Source organism: Bombus vancouverensis, chromosome 9, assembly GCF_051014615.1.
Source record: "Bombus vancouverensis nearcticus chromosome 9, iyBomVanc1_principal, whole genome shotgun sequence".
Lineage (NCBI taxonomy): Eukaryota > Metazoa > Arthropoda > Insecta > Hymenoptera > Apidae > Bombus > Bombus vancouverensis.
Window position 1 is genome coordinate 13,451,654 of NC_134919.1, and position 23,059 is coordinate 13,474,712.

General features: G+C 41.4%; 1 long non-coding RNA gene across 2 annotated transcripts; it reads right to left on the minus strand.

The window, feature by feature from the left end:
• Positions 1-8,241: 8,241 nt before the first annotated feature.
• Positions 8,242-15,343, minus strand: LOC143303183 (uncharacterized). 2 transcript variants are annotated; one of them, XR_013059257.1, is made up of 3 exons: positions 13,390-15,343; positions 9,615-9,936; positions 8,242-8,626 (listed from the first exon to the last, which is right to left on the minus strand). It is a non-coding gene; the product is annotated as an uncharacterized LOC143303183 (long non-coding RNA). The 2 variants fall into 2 exon arrangements; XR_013059256.1 differs by lacking the exon at positions 13,390-15,343 and adding an exon at positions 10,046-11,997.
• Between the last annotated feature and the right edge of the window lie 7,716 nt (positions 15,344-23,059).

A 23,059-nucleotide genomic window follows, 5' to 3' on the forward strand; every position in this document is an offset into this window, starting at 1 on the left:
CTCCGCGATCGTTCGAAAACTGAATAGGTCGGCCCGATGATATTGTTCCTTTTATAGGTCCACTTTAAAAGTTTCCCTCAGCTTAATTCTTCTTTGGATCCATGCCCGGAACTTTGTCGCTGCAGACGTTGCAAAACACAATTATTCAAGCGGGCCGTGGCCGCAAAAAGCGTCGCTCGATGCTCGCTCGAGCGCACATTAGCCAATCCGGTCGTACTAATGGAATTCGTTGGGAAAGAGTACGAAAAAATGAAACTCCGGCAAAAGGCATTTGTTTCTTCAATCAGGCGACACACGCGTATCGATCATGGCATCGCCTGCTCGTCATGCACGATAGATCCTACAGATTGCATTACGAATTTGCCTTACGACTTTCTTCGTGGAAACAGCTCTCTGCCGCGATCGCATGCTCCATTTCGGCTGAAACTCCATCTTACATCGAGATTGTATAGAAATGCGATTATATCGTAACTCAACGTCGCGCTGCGGAAGCTGCTTCTCCATCGGTTCCGTGTGCTTTCGTATTATGCATCCTCTTAAATACGCGCACTAGCATGGCTCTGTTCGCGACACGTTTCAACGTAATCGTCAACATAGAACTACAAATCAAGTTCCGTTTACTACAGCAAAGATACAGGTAAATCTCTATTCTTAATGTATACCAGGATAAAGAAGCTTCGAGTTAATCAAGATTTTTCGTATGGCGAACTATCTGCGGAGTAAGTTCCGAGATACAGCTTCTACGAATCTCGAAGACTAACGTCGAAATTCACGAACAAAAAAGTTACCATTCTCACGTTCGACGGGTTATATCGTTATGTAAAAAACTCGCGGTCAATGCATTAGAGTTCGAAGAAATAACGTTCACAGGAAGCAGGGGAATTTTTTTATTTCCGTAAGCGATCCTTACGTTATTAACAAAAACTACAGAATTCTATCTGGTCTGTCGTGGAGTGAGACGATTCTCGTCGACGGAGAAACGGGACAGAGAGATGAGAAGAGGATGGATTTTGGCACACGATGTGCTGGAGCGGCGGAAGTGCTCGAAGAGGCGCTCGGCTTTTGAGTTATGACACTTTTTGAGCCGAAGAGTCGCGATGTGAATAGCGCATCCGAGTCCAGCGTAATATCATAGCTCGATCTCAGGGTTGGGCCAGCGATAAATCTGCCTTAAATAAGATTTGCCGACGACACTCTAGCGAAATAAAACGAACGAACCGACTCAAGAGGCAGCAACGGTTTACTTTGCTTCGATATCGCTTCGTCGACACGGTAATTTTCTTTCCCTTGATTATTATTTTTCAGTTTGCAATTTAACAGAACTATCACGTTTAACAAGGTATCATACCCTTTGACCATATTCGACTATTTTCGATAATTGAGGAAATATTAAATTTTGAGGTAACTTGGATGGCAAGTTTCGACTCGAGCTACGCTACATAAAATGGTTAATCAACCACTTTCGTTTAATTCGTCGGTATGTTGCAACTCGTAGAATTTTTTTTATTGGCGAAACACGATGCTTAGCTGTCAATTTCATTGGTTCGTGTCTTATGCTACATACGACGCATACGTGCCTCTGAATTCCTACTACACGCGCAAACACGTGATGCTAGAATCGTATTCATATTTCAATCCCACGAGACGAGCTCTTGGAATACAGCTCCCTGCCTATGTTCTCAAACGAGAAATTGGCACAGCTAACACAATAAATCACAGCGTTCTATGAGCGATAGGTATATTTCCAGATACTCCTTACTTCCGCCTTATTTATTTCCAGCTTCAACGATGCTCATGCGTATTGCGCGCAGGTTTTCTTTACTTATTTATCAGGGGAGAATTCTATTAAAGAATTTATCGAGATCAGAAGGCTCGATGACTTTCCCGACCCGCCACTTAAAACTTTTCATATATAGCCGATCTATTTTAATTAAACGAGGTCTATCTAAAGGCTCAATTTTCTTCAAGCGTGTACTCATCGATGGTTCTCGATCCCTATCTTCCACGGGAAAGTCAATATTAATTAATATTCGAAATCGATCGATCGCCAAACAATGTAAAAAGCTCCTGTCGTAAAGCAGTCCGTGATTCTCTGCCTCAACGTGAAGTCACGCGATCAGCACTGCGCTGGAAAGCGCAAGTACCTAACCATCTTCCAGATGCACGAACCCTTTGTCTTGTGAGCGCACCATGCCATGCAGTTGCACGGTAAAATGTGCACATCGTGAAGAAAGAGACGGAAACGAAACGAGGGAGAATCGAAAGTAGAAGCCTAGCAGTGTTGTATGCGAGCGGATGTTCTCTTCTATGTACAAGACCAATGATTATTACCAGGTAATATCGCGATACGAGAACAGATAGTAGTGAAGGAGGCTGAAAGCCGAGGGGTAAATCCCGAGATTAACGTCGTGGCTGTTGTCTACATAACGCGATGGATACGCTCTTTCATCCTCAGTCGCATACATAAGAGTTGATCGTAACGAACCCTCCACGAGATGATGACTACGTTTCGAGTATCCTCGGAACAAATTCCAAGCAGATAGTTCTAGGTAGAGAAAGACGAATAGTTCTGTTTGCTCGAGAATTTCAAGGTGCACTAACCTCTTCGTCGTTCCTTTTCTTTCTTCGTTCCGTCGACGTTCTTGCCTCTGTTTCTTTTGGTTTCACGGGAAATCAGGAACACGGCACCCTCACCGACATCTCGCTTGCCAAGGCGTCGACAACCTCTATTCGTTTATAGGTCACGATCTATTCCGTACCTTTGAGACGGACGCGGTATCCAGAATTCCTCCTTGACCTCCATCTGTGCTTTGAAATTCCAAAACAACGAAGATACCGTGCATCCCATCCTCCCGCTGCCTGCTACTGCTTCGACGACGTTCGATAAACCGGTCCTGACTTCTGATGCAACGATCATAGAATACTTTGATAGACCGCGTTTGCACGAATGCATCTGATTTCGGATGATTTTAGGGAAATCCGAAGGAACTTGTTTCTCAATATAATATTCATAGTTTCAGAAAATGATAGCAATACTTTTCTCTTTTATCAATGTTATTAATTCTTCTGGAAAATCGAAGAACAAATCTCTTTCTGTCGAATAAACGATTAGGAAATTGAACGAAGAGAAACTGGCTGATACGAGAGAGTAAAAAGAATCGTGAAAGATTCCACTAGTACTTTAGGTGTAATGAAACAAATTGGATGCGTTCCAGCGTTCCGTTCTCACGCGAATCTTTGCCGGTGAGTATGGTTCGGACATTTCGGTTTACACCTCTCACGGCGTCGGTTTCGCTAACGAGCCGAAGCATTTTCCGGGTCCTTGCTAATTTTCCAAGCGTTCCGATTACAGGCTGATAGCTGGCGCTTGGGTCACACTGGTGTCGCCGGGTTAATTGGTTTTCATGGCAACGCTGAAGTTACGAATACCCGGCTCGGATTATCGCGGGTTGTAAACAGTGGTCTCGCCACGATACGCCACAGAAGGAGCCAGGAGTTCGGTTTTCGTTTTGGAAGAAACACTCGCGCTTGTACTTACTTTCATCGTTACCCTGTTTGCGCGGTTAGTACTTAATTGCTTCGAATTTATCTTTCGTAAGGCGAAGCGTTTTCCTCGAAGAAAACTAGAAAGGAACGCATTGTAATTTTCCGAAATGCTTAGTAGAACAATCTCGTGGCAAGATATCGTATGGATTTTACAATATCGTATCATGTAAAAAGCAATCTCTGGAATACGTTTCTTCTGGCCGATCCGAAAACACGATAAACCGGCGCATCCGGTACACGGTACAACAGGAAGTTGCACGCTAGCGTAATCACTGTCAGGATTCCACGGATATTACGGAACCATGCTCGAATAATGAATGGTAAACTCTTCTCTGCATATTCTGCGGATGTTCGTCTCTCGAGGCGCGCGTGTATCGTCTTTAAAGTGCATCGCCGTGGCTGGTGCAATTCGGAGAGCTGACGAAAGGTACATATGCATGAAGGCGCTTAGCCGTACCTTCTGCTGGTTACGTTATCCGTGCAGTCCTGCCGTTGGAATAAAATTACACAGTACGATAATCGATGAGTCTGCCGTGTGGTATAAGTTTGTAACCGTGGTAGGCTATTAAACTTTTAGAAAACTGTACTGACTTTTCGTGTTTCCTTTTTATCGGAATTTGCGTTTTCCGATAGCACGGCGCGAAAATATATCGAAAAGCTATATTATGTTTCGCTACTAACAAGCCAGCACTCGAAATTGCGTATTTACTACAACGGAGTATTACTCGCCTATTTTAGTGAGCGTTCCAAAACGATGAATACAGCCGTCGCCAAGCAATAAAATTTATCACACATTCCGGTAAACGTTGAAGGCTACATAGAATCGTTAACTCTTACTCCACGCTCTCCACAATCGTATTCTATACAGATTTCAATGGGCGATGGTGTTGACATTTCTCCGTTTAAACACACGTACGCGCGCGTCTGAGTAATAAATCTACCCGCTCTTCCATCTTCCCTGACTCGTTACTCTTTACATTTCCCCTAATTGAATTTCTTGGTAGTTCTAAATCATATGGAATGAGCGGTTTTCTTTTTTCCTCTCCAAAGACAATTTCAGGTGACAAGAAAAACGGTGAGCTTGATTCTAGCTGCGTGAACCAGGTGTAACTCAAAATCATAGACACAACAACGTACCAAAAACGAACGAGAACAACATACAAACGGGAAAGGAAACAATCCGCCAAACAAAGTATCCGTTTGACAACGTTGGGATAATTCGAACTATCCAGTGGGCAACTGTTCACCTCCTAATGGCAGCACACGCTCATTTTCGTCGCTCCCGGCCACGATGGCTTGCACGTGAAGGCGAGCAGAGAGGTTGACTGGTTGTGCTCTGCGGCTGCTGCGAGTGGTAGTCGAGGTGGCGACCTACGGCTGTCAGGCGCTCCCCCAATTCATATGCAAATGCAAAAGCGACCGACCTCCGGGCATTGTTCGCCCTCCAGGGAGTTCCACTGTCCCTGGGCTTAACTTACTACGCGAATTTCCGGAAAACTTTAACGGGAGGCACCCGTATAATTGATACTCACCCTCGCCGCGAACGCGCTTCAGCCAACGATTTTGTCTCTTCTCCTCTGCCATCCTTTTCTCTTGACGACGACCGCAAAAAGAAAGAAAGGCAGGCGAAGACTGAAAGAGCACCATGTACGATCACCTTTATCGTCTCGCTACGGCCATTGTCGCTCTCTTGCACCATTTAATGATGTTGCAGCTTCTCTTTGAACAAGTTTCCAGCAGGTCTGCAGGGTATAAACGCTAGAAGTCGCTTCGAAGCTCGATGCTTCGTCGATCGATCGCCGTCGAAATTGACGTTTGCTAGTCATCCCATAAGTTTCGTGTTACTACTTCCTTCATATCGAGTTTAATTCTACGCAATCTAATTTCCACGCGTGAACTTCTTACACGTTTACTTTGCAGGTAACCGACTCGTTTATTTCTATGCGTAGGCTGGCCAGCAAAGGACCAAGCTTATGCGAATATGAGGAAAAAGTATACATAATTTAATTTGACTCTACCTCCTGACTTCCTTATAATTAATTTATGCGCATAATATGTACCCGATATGAGCAGAAAGAGATTTTTATTCATTTAAAAAATGCAAATCCTTCTTCCTCGTTCAAAGAAATAAAGGTAAAGCAAATGGAATACTGTTAGAATTAAAGAGAGTTGTAATTCACGTAATACGCGTTGCTTCAAAACTAAAAGCATTAAATTCGCTTACAAGTTTAACTCTCTCATTGCAAATAATGAAACATGTATTTATCCTTTGCAACTAACATGCTTGTACTTCATCGCCATACCCAAACGCTGTTCGTAGGTATAAATTTTAATATCTCATATTTTTGTACTCTGTCAAGTATCACAAAAAGTGTACTGAGAACAGGCAATATTGCAGAATATTCCCAACAATATTCCCGACTATATTAGTGAATATTGCAAAGCAGAGAAGTATTCATTTATTATGCAGGAAAATCCAATATAGTAAATAACGAAATCTTCTCTTTTCTTATTATCTACGTCATTAGAATGTCCGATTAATTGCGATATATCTACTGCAATATAACTAATCTTTAAACTAGGCCTAGGGAAGGAATAAATATACAGAAATGTTTATAACAATACGTAACCAGATCCGTGAGAAATTCTGTATTCGTCAGACCGATGAAACCGAACAAACTACCTGCGTTACAAACAGGAAGGCGAAAAGCAGAAAGTTCCTGGACACTATTTCATGATAAAACGTACAGTTACTAAGTTGTCACTGTCGGCCTCGCAACATACCCTGTCATGTATAATGTAACTTTGATCGAAAAAGTTTTTGCTACTTTTTTATGAACCGACGAAAAGAAATATCCGCGAAAGGAAGCAAAGAATACAGGAGCCACAAATTGTATAGCACAAGGTACAACGTACAAACCATGATAGCATAATTACAGTTTTCGCGGAGAAAAAGGAAACATATGTTCGAATACTTCGGTTTCGTAGAAAGCACAAATAACTAAGCGCCTAACCTTGAAATTTCGACGTCAAGTCGAAAGCTTAAAGTTCATTAAATAAATATTTGATATTAAAAGCTGAAGGTCAAACCTAAAACTCAGTTCCCGTGGGAAGGCTAAATAAACATTTGACTTTCGCATTCGGAACGTTCTCGTCGTTTCGTTCTTGTATCGTTGCACGTTTCATACGTTTTCTGCTTTCGGCCAGGTATTTTAAATTCTTGATTTATAACCGTTAATTCCGTTGGTTATTTAACAATCTCTTTGTTCGTGGTAAAATAATCGAACCGTATATATAGGACAATTTGTCCGAGTTTGTTTCGGTTCACGAGAAAAGTAGTTTTGAAGGATTTCGTTTGGAAAATGAGGGGCTGACATTTGTGGCGCGATATCCGATATCCTGGCTGCTGTGAGAGTTCTATGTTAAGCTCCGTCACCGATATTTCATATCCGAAACTCAGACAGTTTTAGCTTCCAGGTCGAAAATCTGCTGACACAGGAATGGAGTCTCGTAGCTTCTGAGGTTATCCGCTACCGTCCAAAATAAGGAGCATTATTTACCTAACCTGTGACCTCTGCGGATGCGAGGAATATCGTAAGTTTGTTCGAAGCTTCCAGGGATACTGAAAGGGATCGATTCTTCGATCTTTTCTGTTCCGATATCGAGATTCTCTCCGGATCAAAGAGACTATAAATTCCCAGCAAATATCTATCGCTCCGAACATTCCCCGAGCTTTCACCGAAAAATTAAGCGCCGATTCTTGGATTCGTACGGGAATTGCGCGGCATATTAACAAGCTTTATATTCTGCACCTGTTGTCGATTAATAACCCCGTGAAAGCGGTAGTTTTAAGTCATGCCTAAGAATTTACTGTTGATAGAGCGATATCGTTGAAGAATCATTAATCAAACGACCACGTAAAAACGACCTACATTGTCGCTCATAAATTATTCGAAGATTATAGGTTTTTAACTTCATCGAATTTTGCTCCGTCCTCTCTTTATTGTTGCTTTGCGTAATCCGATTGAAAGTTTTCTAAAATCAATCCTAATGAACGATTCGTTTACACTGGCGGTGCTTGGAGAACGGTTTAAATTTTGTCGAGATTGAAAAATCCGGAAACTTTCGCAAGTGTTAGGAGTCCCGCAGGTTTCGCAACTACCGAACACCTTAAAACTCTTCGAGGGCTTGAAACTGCTAAAAGTCTTTTCTGCGATACTTCTATGTGACCGAACATTTAATTCCTGCCTCCGGCGAACGATTAAGTATCGAACAGGAAATTTTCAGAATCATTTGACCCTAATATTTCTCCTATTAAATTTGATCGAAGATTTGTTACGAATTAATTTAATATATTTTTCGATGTTTTTGTGGCGGATAGAGGTGGATGTTTCTGCGTTTACTATCTACATGCGCGTTCTCTCGGAACAAAGAATTATGTCATCGCACCCAGTAACAAATCGCAACGTGTAAATTCGCCAAACCATAAATATACTCCCAAATCAGGGTAAAAGTGCGTGGAACAGAGAGTCGAATAAAGTCGTCATTCGTCACGAATGTTGATCGTCAGTAACCGCTATTTACAACGTGCGAATAAGTTTGCTGCAATCTTTTTTCTTTTTTTTTTTTTTTTTTTTAGGAATAAAAAACTAATCTTTACTCAATATCGTACCTGTACAAAACCACCTCATTTTCCATTAAAAGTTTCATGATTACTCGAAATAATTTATAAACGGGAACAATCAGTCGATGGATGGTGTAATATATACGTCGTATTTCTGCAGGTGAAGGGAATTGAAAAAACTATGTGATGACACTTGGAGCGTGGGTCTAGAAATCTATTTTCTCTCTTATAAAGTTTCCAACGAAGTCTCGTAATTTTATTTCCTATAGCCGGCGGATAAATCGAGGAAAAGCCAACAATCATCTCTCCTCCTTTTCCTCCTGCTGCTACTAGGTATGTACGTAGCATGGTCTTCGTCTGATTCGGCTGGCCACAAAGAGATCGTTACTCGCCACTTTTCTTCGCTCGATTTTCTTTTTCATCAAGAATCGATATTACACATCGACTCACGTTGCTCTGAAATAAATTGTTACAGGTGCGCATTACCAATATAGTCTATACGCCCGTTCATTTGTTACAAGGAACCGAAGCTATCGATATCAATCTTCCTTCAATGTCCTTCGAATTTAACATTCGCGATGTTTCGTTTAATGTAAACGCGATTTCCTGCAACGCAATCTTATCATGACGTTCATCGACATTAAGTTATCCGAGAGAGATAAACTTCAGTCGGCATTGTGTCAGCGAAGCTTCAGTCGACAACCTGTCTGGATTCATTTAGTAAGAAGATTGCGAAGTATCGCGAGCGTGCATGCGTGTTCTGACGTCGGACAGGATTTTCTCGAGAAAGTGGAAGGAGCTGAAAGGTGCGGTTAAGGGAGACGTAAACGGAGGAGATGTGAAGGGGTGTGACATAGCAGGTGCATTTGCATAAGGCGAGCTTGAAACGTCGGCATAAGGATGAAGGAAGGAAGGAAATGCCGATCGATCTCTTCCAACGACGTTATTTTCGCGGTCGGTCCTGAATATTCATAAAACAATGATTTGTGCTTTATTGTCACTCCGCTGCTCGCATTTCCCTGTCCGATTCATTTTCTCTTTTACCCAGTTTTTCTACGCCCCCTTTGCAATATTCGTTCGCCGGACGATCGATATTGCTTTTATAACACGCCGCTGCCCGGTTGAATTATTTGTCAGTACTGTAGTACATGCTACCGCCACACTCCCTGCCGTTACTATGTATCACAATTAGGGGCAGCTAGCTCTTCCGGCATTTTTCACACGACGTATAATCCGTGTACCGCACGATCTACCAGATATAATTGTACCGACAATTTTTAAAGAACGCCTTCGGCCAGCGTTAACTTTGCTTCCTTCGAATCGGCTATCTTGTTTGAGGCCAGTTAACCTGTCGATTGGCGTTTCCCTGACCCCCTTGATTCGACTGCGTAACAAACTGGGAGAAACAAACTTTTCAGGAACTAGAAACTTTGTCGATACGTACACTCTATTTAATCGTTGGTTTGAGGAGCGTGCCCTAATGGATCTGAACATTGGTCTTCCGAGGCAAGACAACAATCTTTATATAATATAATTAATTGTCTCTCTCGTAGAAAAATCGTCTTCGTTTATCATCGAGACAACGAACTACGTATACCAATGTTGCAGAAGATGCATTTATTTCGTGATGTTCTAATTCTGGATCTTCATCACCGTTCTTGTCCTAATTCCTTCCGATCAATGAGCGAACTACATCTATCTTGTTTCTCGCCTCTGTCGAGTATTTGTATATAATATATTTGATGCTTGGAACAGATTAAAGAAATCTGAAATAAGGAAGACTATTAGAAATCTTAGAGTTTCATAAAATACGTAAGAAATTATGGATCTTGTTTGCTAGACTACAAATAACATTTGATTTTATTTTTTACGAACACAAATTAGCTGCTGTTAGGAATAAAATCGAAGTATCATCGGTAGCTCTGTATCGTATTTACAAATTGTTTCGTTCGATAATCCTTCGAATTCCGTTTGACAAGGTTCGCAGTAGGATAAGCCTGGAGCAAATAAAGAGGAATTCACGGCTGCCTGTTATTTTTAGTTTACCCTAGTTTATTTAAATATAGAAAGAACAAAAGGACACGGTGAATAGAACTTTAAATATTCATTAGGAAAATGCTAGTTTTACCTCGACCGTACATAATTTATTTACATATAGCTAACCTAGACTTTCTTCTTAAATAGTATTCTGAAAAAATAAACGCACAGTCAAGGTAACATTTGAATAATAAAAAAGAAACACAGGAAATTCAGAATATTCAGTGTATGCAAAACAATTGTGTAACATTTCTGTCGTTTCTTCGTGTGAAAAATGAATATTATCGAGCACTCGATGTGCGTAAGCAAACATCTCTTGCAATCATAAACATATTTGTTTCGAATTTTGAAACCATCCACCCATACTATGGTCAGGTAGAGATCGGTTTAGCTTGAAAACTTTCGCTTTTTCGTTTCCTGATTTTTGAATGACTTTAAAACGATCAGTGTCCCGAGCTCGATTGTCGAGGCTCCTTCCGTTTCATTCTCGAGAGGTCTTATCTACGGTCGAGTCGTTTACTGATTCAAGAGCCAAGGCGGTGTTTCGCTTGGATGTATTCTACCTGCATTTAAATCTTATCCTTAAGACTTCTCATCTCGCTATACTACATAATATTGCACAATTCTTCGAAGAAATATCGGTAATAGAGATTACCACAAGATCTCTACGGCAACCTATTCAAATTGCTTCGATTTCCATTACACGATTCAAATGCATTAAAAATCGGAGGCAGTCAAGTGTATTCGAGATTGTAACGAGAATGAACGGCGATTTCCGCTCCAATCGGACGTACCGTGGATATGAGCAAGTGCGCAGAGACGTTATGCTGCACCAGTTGCTCGTGATTTATACATATTTTGTATGTAGTAGAATGGATGTTAGCAGCGAATGCAAAGTTGCCGTGAGATGTCGCTAAACAACAGTTAATTATCGCCTGTAGTCGGTGAATTTGCGACATGACTTTATCTTCTCACACGTTGTTTATGGAGCAAACCGCGTTACTCGGTCACGTTATTCAATCAAATGCACTTATAACCTATCCAGCAAGATTCATCGTTATATCTTCGACCAACACTAGAGCCAACAATGTAACAACTACTGTAACTTAGGCTCGGGGTTGTTCTCGTTGTTGCAATTCGCATATGAGTGCGTAATTTTTAGATTAAAGCAACCTTTCATTTCGACGCTTATCGTTCAACGACCCTATCTTCGTTATGGATATACGTATACATGGATTTTCATGGGAATCCTTGAGAAAGGGAAGAAATTTCTACGATGCACGATACAAATCTGTTTTTGAGCTTTTGCTTCCAATCGGCTCAGTGTCTTCGAGATGATTTCAGTAAGCTACCACCTAACAGACGGTGCAGAGGAAAGATTTAGCAGATCCGTTCGAAACGAGACACCGTCGATGCCGACCGTTTCCTTTGGATATGATCTCGACAATGCTCAGAAGCATAGGCAAGGAAAGTGAGTGGAAGTGGAACTGAAACGCCGAAGGCTGTGGCGGGAGGGCCACTCGAAATTGAGTTTCCGCTACCGGCACTGGCAAACACCGAGGTCAAGATATCTACTCGTCCGGGATTTGAGCTTGCGCCGGCAAAATACCTTCCGCCGTTTGCCGAATTTGCGTCCATCGTAGGAAACTGCTGCTCCAGTCTTTATCCGTGGGAGGAAACTCATCCTTTTCGCGAAAGGATGCAGCGATAGAGCGGATATTCCTATCAGGTTGTATCAAGTTGAGAGGAAATCCGTTGACGATCGACGAAATAGCTACAACAGAGATACAACTTTCTCATCTAAGACTACTTTCCTAATTCCATTTCTGTAAATATGGAAAAAAAAGAAATAGAGATTTCGTTGTTCTCTAGTTCTGAAAGATATTTCAATTTTCATCAAGTAGCTGCAGAGGATATTAAGAGGAGCGAAGTACGCTTTGAGAACTAACAATCCCAATCGTATTAATGGAAAAAAAGTGAAATAGATGCAGGGAAATATGTTTGAAGGATTAAAAATTTGTTGTTAAATGGGAAACGAGCAGACAGTTCGCGCGTTAAATCTCGTCTGAAAAATACATGACAACGGAATGGAATCGCGCGTGGTTAACGCGGAATACATCGAAAGGATTTTAAATTTATTAGCGAATGGAAAGTGAGTGAGGAGCTCACTAGCTCACTTAATCTCATCAAAAATATGTTAAATATAATGAAACCCCGGACGCTTTAAATGAAATGCGAAACGTGTATTTGAATTACTTCGATTTACATTATTCTACACTTCAACGTCCAATATAGGATTATTTTTCCAACATCCGTAATTAATTATTTATGGGATTTCATGACACGTTTATGAAATTTATCAACAAGTGTACAGTTGGAAATATAAGGTTAGCGAATGATAGAATTCAATTCCTCGACGTTCGTATATTTAGATAAATGTTCTAGAATCGGAAACATATCTTTCTGCGAAAATATTCTTCGAATCGCATAAATATTCACAACTACCCGATATATTAAAGTGCAATCCGATTTCTAATCAAAGAGATGCGCCCTCGAATTTCACTCTTGCTGGGAACCACGACGGATCAACTTTCGGTTGATCCTAGCTGAACGGCCGCATCAAAACATCATATCGGTTTATGCGGTTATAGATTGGTTTCTATTTCCAACACTGATAGTCATATCGACTGATTCTCTCCCGTATCAATCCTCTTTTGCATACAACGAAAAAGAAACACAAAGATATATCGTATCGTCATACATATTTCAACGTTATTTAATGCGTTTCTCCTTTGTTGCTTGAATGTATCTCGCGTATATACGGCTAAAGTAGACTTGTGTATGTCACTAAATTAAATTATTCCGTCAAACGAGTTTGTTTTTGTTAACGTAGCTCTGTAACCGTAAATAAATTTTGTTTATTTCATTTACACAGCTCGCTCGATGAAACTTTCATTGATATATGATGCAAATCGCAAAACTTGTCACGTTATTTCTACAAAATTTTTGCGAATAAATATCGCGGACCAGTAGAAATTTAACTGGCAATTTGTCACTGAGCGAAGTACAAATATTCCAGTGACGATACGCGATCAATTAATGTCGTACAAGCAGCCTCGTCAAAGAGATTGGTATAAATGCATGATAAATATTTGTAAGTATTTGATTAAAAGAGAATATACCTCTGTGATTTTCACGTCCTACAGCAGCGAACTGTGAGTAACCTGAATTTACGAAATACGTGGCAATGTTTCGTAAACTTTCCAATTCCAATCGGTTGCAATTCTTTCCATTAAAGCGCGGTTCCCCTTGAAACTGTGAAAGACCTACTGAAAGATTCAGTATTGCAGGGAATTCAATCGAATTCTTACTTCGGTTCACTTTTTTCTCTGTAAATTCGATCGATCACCATCAATTTTCGACTCCATCGAACTAGTCTCGCAATCAGTTATTTAACGAGGAGAAGCTTAATTACACAGTGACGTTTGATTTCTGTTTCTATTCTAAAGAGGAGTAAAAGCATCCAGCTGTCAGAGATTCAACAAAATAAAGTTTTCTCGATAAAGGATTCTTACTGAATTAAAAACGTGAAAGCTCTCCTTCGACAAACAAGATTAACACGAGATTTTTCAACGTTTTATTCGACACCTCGACAATTCTTTAACAAATAGCGAGACTAAAGGAGATCAAATAGCTAGGAATCATTAAATTGACGTCAATGCATACGCAAAAGTTAACGTTTACAGTATCTATATTTAACTTTCGTGTTTACCTTCATTCCAACGCCGCACCGTGCCGTTCAAATTAACTCTTGTTTGCCATTAGTAGCTGAAATCGGGCCGTAGACACGAAGCCTAATTATTATTCACGATAATTGCTCCCTGTTATTTCCCATTTCGCACTACCGCCTCTTTCCCTTGTTTCTGTTAATTTCGCACAGGCATACGATTCATCTATTCGACGCAAGAAAAATAAATTTCTCGTTGCTATCGCGTACAAGCATTTATTGGCTGCCTACCATTTAAGTTGGAGTAGGTGCTCGTCACGAAGCGCTTTCTGCCCCGTGAAGAAAAAGATCGTTATTCTTGGCAGATACGTGAGAGCCCTCGAAGGATGATTCTCGAACGAGGGATGCTGTTCTTTTTAGCGCCCTCGAAACGTTCTCGTACGCGTTCCATGCAATCCAAGTGGCCGTACTTAAGCATTTGTCTCACGTATCTTGCCAGTCGCTGATAGTCATTGGACACGGAAGCCGGACGCGACGATTGTTCACCGAACAATACCTTTATTCGCGAACAAAGACGAAAAATGAGCGGGTTGACTCGCATGGGGTTAGGGGAAACGACTCGGTTGAAGAGCGAAGTTGCAAGATCGAGAAAAAACGAGCAAGTGTACGGAGGTGGGGGTGGGGATCAAGAGGATTTGATTTTCTCTCGATAGGCATGGGAATTCCCAAACTTGCGAATCCCTCTTTCTGCAACTGTGACTGTAGAAGTTATACAGGTCACAGATTAGAAATCCTCGCATAACAGTTATTGGTAAATTTACACGACGGTCAGTGTATATGAATTTTTGTAAAATACCACTCTAATCGTAGTGAAATTTATGATTCTGTTTATTAGAGATATAAAAAGCACATCGAATAAAGGGAAATGGAAGACATAAAGAAAAAAATTCAACGTCCATCGTAAGAAAAGATAGAGAAAAGAAGAAAGAAAGGATGAAGGGAGACAGTCGGTTAAGTCACGTTGGCAAGACGCCAACCAATTATGAATGTAAAGTTATGGTAATATTGATATCGAGCGGGGATGGAAAAAATGGTGGTAATAAAGCGGATATTCCACTCTGCCTCTGGTCTCTTTGTCATTTTCTCTCATTTCTCCGGGTTTTCTCTAGTCTAAGCATTACATTGTTCGGAACGTTTCTCATGTATGATCGGAGCCACCTACCTCTCGTCGCATCGGGTAATTGAAATCCAATATGCCTACCTCACCTGACAGCTTGCGGTAAGTCCTGCCGTTTTCCCACTCGACAGGAAGTCAAATGCGGGAAATAAACTTCTTTCTGATCGGTTGCCTGGCCGTAGATTACGTCCTAGTAAACCGAAATTAGTCCATTCGTACGATGATCTGTTAACTTTATTGCTCGATACAGGCAATTAAATTGCATAGAGTGCGCGTACAAAGCGAATTATCGTTTCTCGATAATTGCTGATGAAAACGTATTTCGAGAAAATAGAAACATCATTTTCTTTCAGATTGTGATCGATTGGCACCGCAATCGAAAACTGCAGAGAATCGTAGAAAGATTAACGAGAAGTCAAATTGTTCGTTGCAGTTTTCGAGCAGACAATAAAGTTTCACGGGGAAATTGAATGAAACGGGCTAGCAGCCACTTTCGCGCACCGCAATGTGAAACAATTAATATACGCGGCCGCGTCGGAGATGACGCTCGTTCTCTGCGTACGTAACGCGCCAGGCACGAAACGCCGCATTATAATTCATTAACAATTAACGAACTACTAATGAAATGGAACGACCATGTTGCCGTCGACCACACCAACCAACAGGAGCACCCGAAATGGTCCGATCGTTATGATTTCCATCCGAGAACGGAAACATTCGACTACCGGATGCGGCCAGCCCTTCCCTCGACCAATCCGGAACTAAGAATAATTTTCGATCATCTACCGCTGTTGAAACTCGTTTGCTTTCATGTCAGTTTATTAATACCTTGTGACGTAAATAATCGGTAATTATTTCCCCGCATTCGATAGATCCTATTTCGAATGTACGATAAGAATTCTCATTTCGATTTCACGAGCTGATAAAATGAAACACGAATTGTATCCGTCGTTATTTTGGCAAATGCGTAGATGGGGGAGTAAACGAAAGTTGCGAGGGAGAAAGAAGTTTTTCCGAATTACGCAAGCGATTTCGCAAAGTTTGTTAGAATGGCTAAGCGATGCGTTAGGCAATGGGTAGAAAAGTTACATGGTTGATTTGCAAACTGTATTTAAGTCAAACGTCAATTCTGGTAAACTTGGTCGAGTAGGTTTGCCTGTCTGTATGCTGTACACTCGAGTACGTTCGGTGTTCCTTCTTCTTCCAATACGCTCGTTTACCTCGTCACGAGGCTGTTGCCATGGTGGAAATATTTTCTAACTCGGCGGAAGCTCACATCGGAATAATATTCCCTCATTTTAACTGCGTGGCGCGACGACAAACGAGTTATCGAGTCAGTTTACTCGTCAGCATCGAAGTTACACAGAAGTTGAAGTTGCCAAGGCCGTTCTACGACTTCTTCGCTGCTCCTGTCTAATTAGATGAAATGTTCGGAATGGCTGTACACAGAGAGCATTTAATTAAATTTAATGCAACGTCAACGATGACGCGATATTCAGTGTAAAAGTCACTGGATTAACGTGAAACGAGAAAGTTTGGTGACCGCGGTTCTATTTCTGTTAACACCTCGAGAAACACGAATTTCATTTCGACTGGTTAATGTGCACAACGATCGATTTCGTGTCACTGTAACGTCCCCGATATTTCACGCGGCCTAAATTCGATCGAAACGATTAAACATTTTGGCAGCTGCCACCGCTTGTACACCGGACGGTTGTGAAGGAGTGTCTATTGAGAAGAATTTAATGGCACTGGCGCTCGACCGACTGACAGACCGTGGAATAGGTGTGAAAAATAGAAAAACGGCAGCTTGACGTATCTTCAATCAAACGGGCTTTTTATCGATCTTAACGATGCCCATGTCGAGGGGAAAAGATTCCAGTTGTCGCGTCGTTTCTAATACCGAGGGTCTTTTTAATCTTTCTTCATCTTATTCGCCTTCCTCATCCTGACATCTACTCCATAGACTTTGCTAGCACGTAAGATCACGAAGGCCAATTATTTATTTCAATTATTGACGAGTAATACGAATGTTTTTAAATCAAAAGATCTCAATGTTATTAAGAGAGATCACGCGAATACAACTTTGATACACGTTCGACGATCCAACTGTCTGCAAATCCGCGGACCTTTTTCGCCAACGAAGTTCATGCTGTTACGAAAGGGGAAGTTCGTAATAGCAGACGTAGTAGGCGCCGGAGTAAATAAAAAGCTACGGGACATTAGATGCGCGCAGCGTGTAGTTTATAAAAGCAAAAAAATCCCTTCAGAAGAGCTGTTAGAAAGCTACTTTTGTCGCATTGCTCTTCCGGAAAAGTGTAGTAAAACCTAACCGTAAAATCACGATGCTCTTTCCTTTACTGGTGATTCGACGATACTCCATAGAAGTGGCACATACGGAACGTAAATCGTTTTCGCAACGGACGCGGTAACGACGATTGAACTTACTGCCACGAGAAAGTCACTCTGACCCGCTTCGAACCGCTTCGTAAACTAAAAACGACGCTACTCGTGACTCCTGGCCCAAGGGAAATCCTTATGGAATCAATGACAAGAGGACCGATTTTTTTCGTTCTCCATCAGCTATCGAACGCTCGTAGGCGTTTGTTTTCTCATTTCCAAAAATAACTGGATCCTAGATGATGAGGTACGGCGAGGCTTCGATAAGAAATGCGGCCCTCGAGTGACTTAAAAGAAGAAGAATCCTCGTGGCATAAATTTCAATATAACCCGCGCTGAAGATCGTGAATACTCGAAATATGTGAATACCGACCGCTGGTTTGAAGAAAACGAGTACGCTGAGATTGAAGCGCTTCTTGAACCGGGAGAAGCTTCGATGGACCGCATCCATTTACGTTCGTAAACAAAAGTAAAAAGTTCAACCGCGAGCCATTTTTACCAAAGGTCTTCACCTTTATTCTACGTCTTTGTTCGACGACTATTGGTTTTCCTCGTTGTTAACTTCATTTACTCGTGTTACTATCGGCAACATCTTCGTGTTTCGGAAAGGTCGCGAGACCACTCTTCCGGAATATCCTTCTTTCTTGTAACGACACCTTTATTGACGATCAGGTCTTGCTGGAACTACCACTTATATCGAAAAGGATTCGATGTTTGTTCTCGGCTCGTCGAATCGCCGGGTAGAGACGAAATTTATCGCTGCTGAAATTTATCAGCTGTTAGAAAGGAATATTTCCCTTGAACGCGTCCGTTTTATTGCATTCTTCCCACAAGCTTATTTTGCTATTGCTTTGAAATACTTCTAACGATGAATATGTTTCTCGCTACAATTCTTCTACGTCGAATATTGTCGAGAGGACCTTCTTTCACGAGATTCTCCATTGACAAACACTGCGCTAACAACAACTCGAATATTATAATTGTCAAGCATCGTAGAGACTTGCCATTACGGTGAAAATAGATGTAAATGACGTACTTGTCGTGTCGCTTGAAATTTTCTTAAACATCTTTGTTAAAGCAAGGATGATCCTTTGAATCTTCAACCTCTCGAACTTCAAGGCTATTCATAATGAATCGTTCTCCCCTTCGTGATGCTTTTTATCGAAGGTCGAAGGGCTTACTGTCTCGAGCGAATCTTTATTACATCATCGAAAATTTTGCGTATGTAGGCGTCTTTTACGTCCAAGTAACCGCGAATGCACAAAGTAGCAATTAAAGTTTCATCGTAAGCTTGATCGTGAATCGGCTTGCTCTCGGAAGCGCGGGGATGCAAATTTGCCTCGTCTTTACGATGCTTTTACGTTAAAATTGATTTCGTTATTACTTAATTGCTCGAATAAACTCTCGTTCATCTCGTTACTCACAGGCAAATCGTTTCACGAAGCCCTTGACGTAATTTTCGTTACATCTATGATCAAGAAATTAATTGCTAACTTTGATTTTCTTACTCTTACAAAAAAATATCGTTTCACAGAGCCGTAGTATTGGGAACAAAGGTAAAACGCACCTGCAATCCTTTAATTGCGAGCAAGCAAGCAAGCAACGCATTAGTCGCTTTATGCGACTAAACGAAGCATTAGTAAATGCTATCCAGCATGTTTAATGAGTATAAATGGGCGGCAACGTTCGCACGTGAAACATATTATGTCAATTGGTCCCGAAACCGTGCAAGGCATGAAGTAATTATAGAATAATAATTATTAATTAGTCGTCCACCAGGGATCATCTAGCTTTAATGCGCTCCATGGCCATGAACAATGTTACGTCCACAGAGCACGTGCGCTAGCTCGTCGCTTCCGTTCTTTGATGAATTTTCTACGGTAAAAGCGAACGGTGAATGCAGGAAGAGGCAAAATGGAGGGCGGTCGAGATGAAAAGGACGACACCAATTACACCGGGAATAGATTGAATTTTACAACACGAACCGCGTTTGTTTTACTCTGTTCGATATAAAGGGAAGAAAACAATTGCGGGTGGAAAACAATGAACTCTTCGCAGGATAAAATGGAAGAACAACGAAAGAAATGTAAGAAACCGAGGGCGATGATATTAATTCAGGCGTAAGCGCTTTCAACGTGGCAAGCTTAGCGACAATTTCATTTAACGATTATTACCACTACTCAGCCGCATATGTTCAGATACACCCACGTCACGCCGTAACATGCAACATGCTATTATACTCGTTGCAACATTTTCACCGTAATTTACCGGGTTCAGAAACATGCACACCGTCAGCTGAGGGTACATACGAGTTACAACTGTTTCGAGAATTGTCTCCTCGCTGCATTGTTATTTCAATTATCTTACGTTCCAAACGAGCACATACCTAGTAATACCTCTTAACGCGTTTTTCCCGAAATAATTTAAAAGCACGTTCCAAGTTAACTATTTAATCGGAGTTTGTAATTGATATTAAAAACAAGTAAATATTAAACATTTTCTTCGAATCCCTATCGTTTCGAGATAAATTCGATCGTCGCACAAACGGCTCTCCGAATACCTATTGTTCGTATTACGAAGTGCGTATTACGCTTCTGCCTCCGTTGGGAATTTAATTATACTAACATTCAATTACAACACGCACGATGCGCTCGTATGTTGACGTGAGCCATTTATTAAAATAATAGTTACCCACAATGCCCGAGTTTAGAGTTTCGTTATTAATCAGTTGATAAATCCTACAAACGTATCTTCCATTTGCAACACGTTTGAATTGATAGGAAACATTTGTCTTTCGCAAAAGCAGTTTTTCGTAACAGTGGTTTTAGTCGTCTATCAAGGACATAAACCATTGGAATATTCGGACGTGATCGACTGGAGTGGCGATCGGTATGGAACGGATGTACTAGGATTTCAAAGCCAGCCCGATATTTATTGTCCTTCTATTTGCTAGGGTTGACCATGAATCAGTTCGGTGCGACGTTGTTGATCGTCGAGACGCTGTTTATTCAGACTGTCAACAGGCTAGGTAGGTACTGGTCTAATATCCGACATAGAGTCTGTGTGCCGTACGCGAACGTGAATCGGCTTACTTCCGCGTATATATTCCGCCTATTCAGGAATTCATTACGGTCGATTCTACGCTCACGGAGATTTACCGGATACGGAACCGCCTCGGAGGGCGAGCGAATATCAGGCATTTCGATTCGGGTTCCAGCTCGTCGAAAACGACCTGAATTCGCCTTCGACTCGCAGTCTGGACTGGCTGTGACTCCTCTCGGATAACGAGAAGCAAAATAAAGCTCCCTTTCATCGTTCCCGGCCCTCGATCAACGCTAGAAAAATCGCGACGCGCGAATTTCCCCGCCGTAATGGCTCCTTTCGGTCTTATTTATTTTCATCTCGTCTGCCGCGCGAAATAGGATCGCGACACGCGATGAAATTTCATTCACGACGCAGCTCTAAACGTAGAGCTGGCTTACGCTGCGAATGGAACGTAATCATCGACTGTGCTTGCGAATAACTGAATAACAATCCGTTCTTGAAAAACAGGATCCGCGAATAAACGAGCGAAATCCTAAACTGCAAAAACTACCGGAAACAAATGGACACTATTTCTCGTCAAGGAGGCTCTTGAAGCAAATGAAAGGTCAAAGTTCCTCGTATCTCTGTCTCCAGTTCGACGAGGGAACGTTAAATCATTGGATTCGCTCTGATTCGGTAAACGACGCGATGTCCGTAAGTAGATTACGGAATCTACGAATAATGGCGCAAAAATGCTGACAGCATTGGATCGAGGGAAAGAGACGAAAGCGTAGACCAAAGCGGCGCGTCCTCGTAATTTGCGTAATCTTCATAATGCATGAGCGAAGCACAGGTACATACGATGAAATCGATTGCTCTTCGCGAACACAGATGCGTCATAGCTTTTGTCTGAACACCAGGAATACTGATAATTTGATGTTTGAAAGTATGTAAGTAACATACACAAAATATAAGAGAGAGAGAGAGAGAGAGAGAAAGTGAGAGTCATTACAATCAAAGCTAACCGCGCGATTTAAAAGTTCGTCATATTTCGGCACGATTCAAAAGGATTTCTCCAGCTTCCCTGTATCACAAGGAAATATTATTTCCGCGTATAAATATCGTGTGGATATTAAGTTCGCTTGCAATGGTGTAATCTCCGATATTAACACATAGCTCCAAGCGGCAATATATTTGATTCTGTTTAACGCGTCGGTCCAAACGTGTATTACGATTAAGTAGGAGAAATTTACACGACCTCGCTTCAAGGCTTGCAATATCATAGCTAAATGCAAGATAACGAACTATACAATGCTATACGAACTAGTACGATAAATTCGCCAAGTTCTGACCCGTCCAGGACGTAGCGTAACAAGGATTTACCGCAAGCTTAATTTCTTAAAACGTTGCTAATGAGACCGCTTGCAAGAGCTATGCCGTTTAAATATTAAAATATCCTACCGCAAGCAAAGGAAAGATTCGCCCGACTCATTGGATTCTGAAAGCAACGTACGGTATTTTTAACGTGATTTACAGTAGCTCGTGATTTTCATCGAAGGCTGTAAGATTGTAAAGGATGTTTCAGTTTTCGATTGCAAAAATATCTTTAGTTCCACCGATTAAACCATTCGCCGAAGCAGTTCGTATTTTCGCAATTATTTTCTAAAGTACAGACGCTGTTCCAGATTTCTAGAACAAGAAGTGTCAGGACAACCTTGTTGATAGGGGATTGAAACATTGCGCCAAACGTTAGCTAACAAATACGTAAATCCTATTTGCGTAACACCTCGTAAATCTGGCGTTAATTTGTCTGTGAAAATTGGCCGGTCGCCAGGATTGCAAAAAGTTCCGCCGTCCTCGGAATAAAGTCGTTTCCCAGCGAGGGACTGTCAAACACGGGAGCGATAGAATCACCCGCGACACGTCGGTTTCTTGATTTGCGATTCTTTCTTACGAATAACACCGTTCCTCATCCTCACGAATCTCAACTCGTTTCGAAGAAGTATCCGTACCTGGTATCCCGAGATCGCGATACACGGCGCACAAGACCCGCATTCCACGCGTTCTCTCGTCCATTTTAGCCCTGAAAATGCACATCATTACAGAGTTTTACCAGGGCAAATACCGGAATTCCTTTCGTCCTCGTATTCCGTTGGACGCTCGTTAAATTGCTTGAACGTTGCATCCTACAAAACTATTTGTATTTACCTTCAGTTATGTAATGACTAGATGTGAAGGAGGGAGAACTTTTTCTGCATCATGAAGAAATCACGTTATGAAAGACAATACATAGTCAAGATTTATTCTTATAATCCAAGTTTTGGAATAATTTCGATATCGTTCATAATATAATACATTATGGCAAACTACAAGATGCGCAGGTCCGATGCTGCAATCTTGAAAATGTTGTTTCGCCATTTATTCTAAATTTATTGAATATATTTTCAGGAAGACATATCCGTATCGCCTTGTAGTAATTTTGTTTGTGTCCTTTGAAACAGTGTTTTCCAAGATACCTGATCAT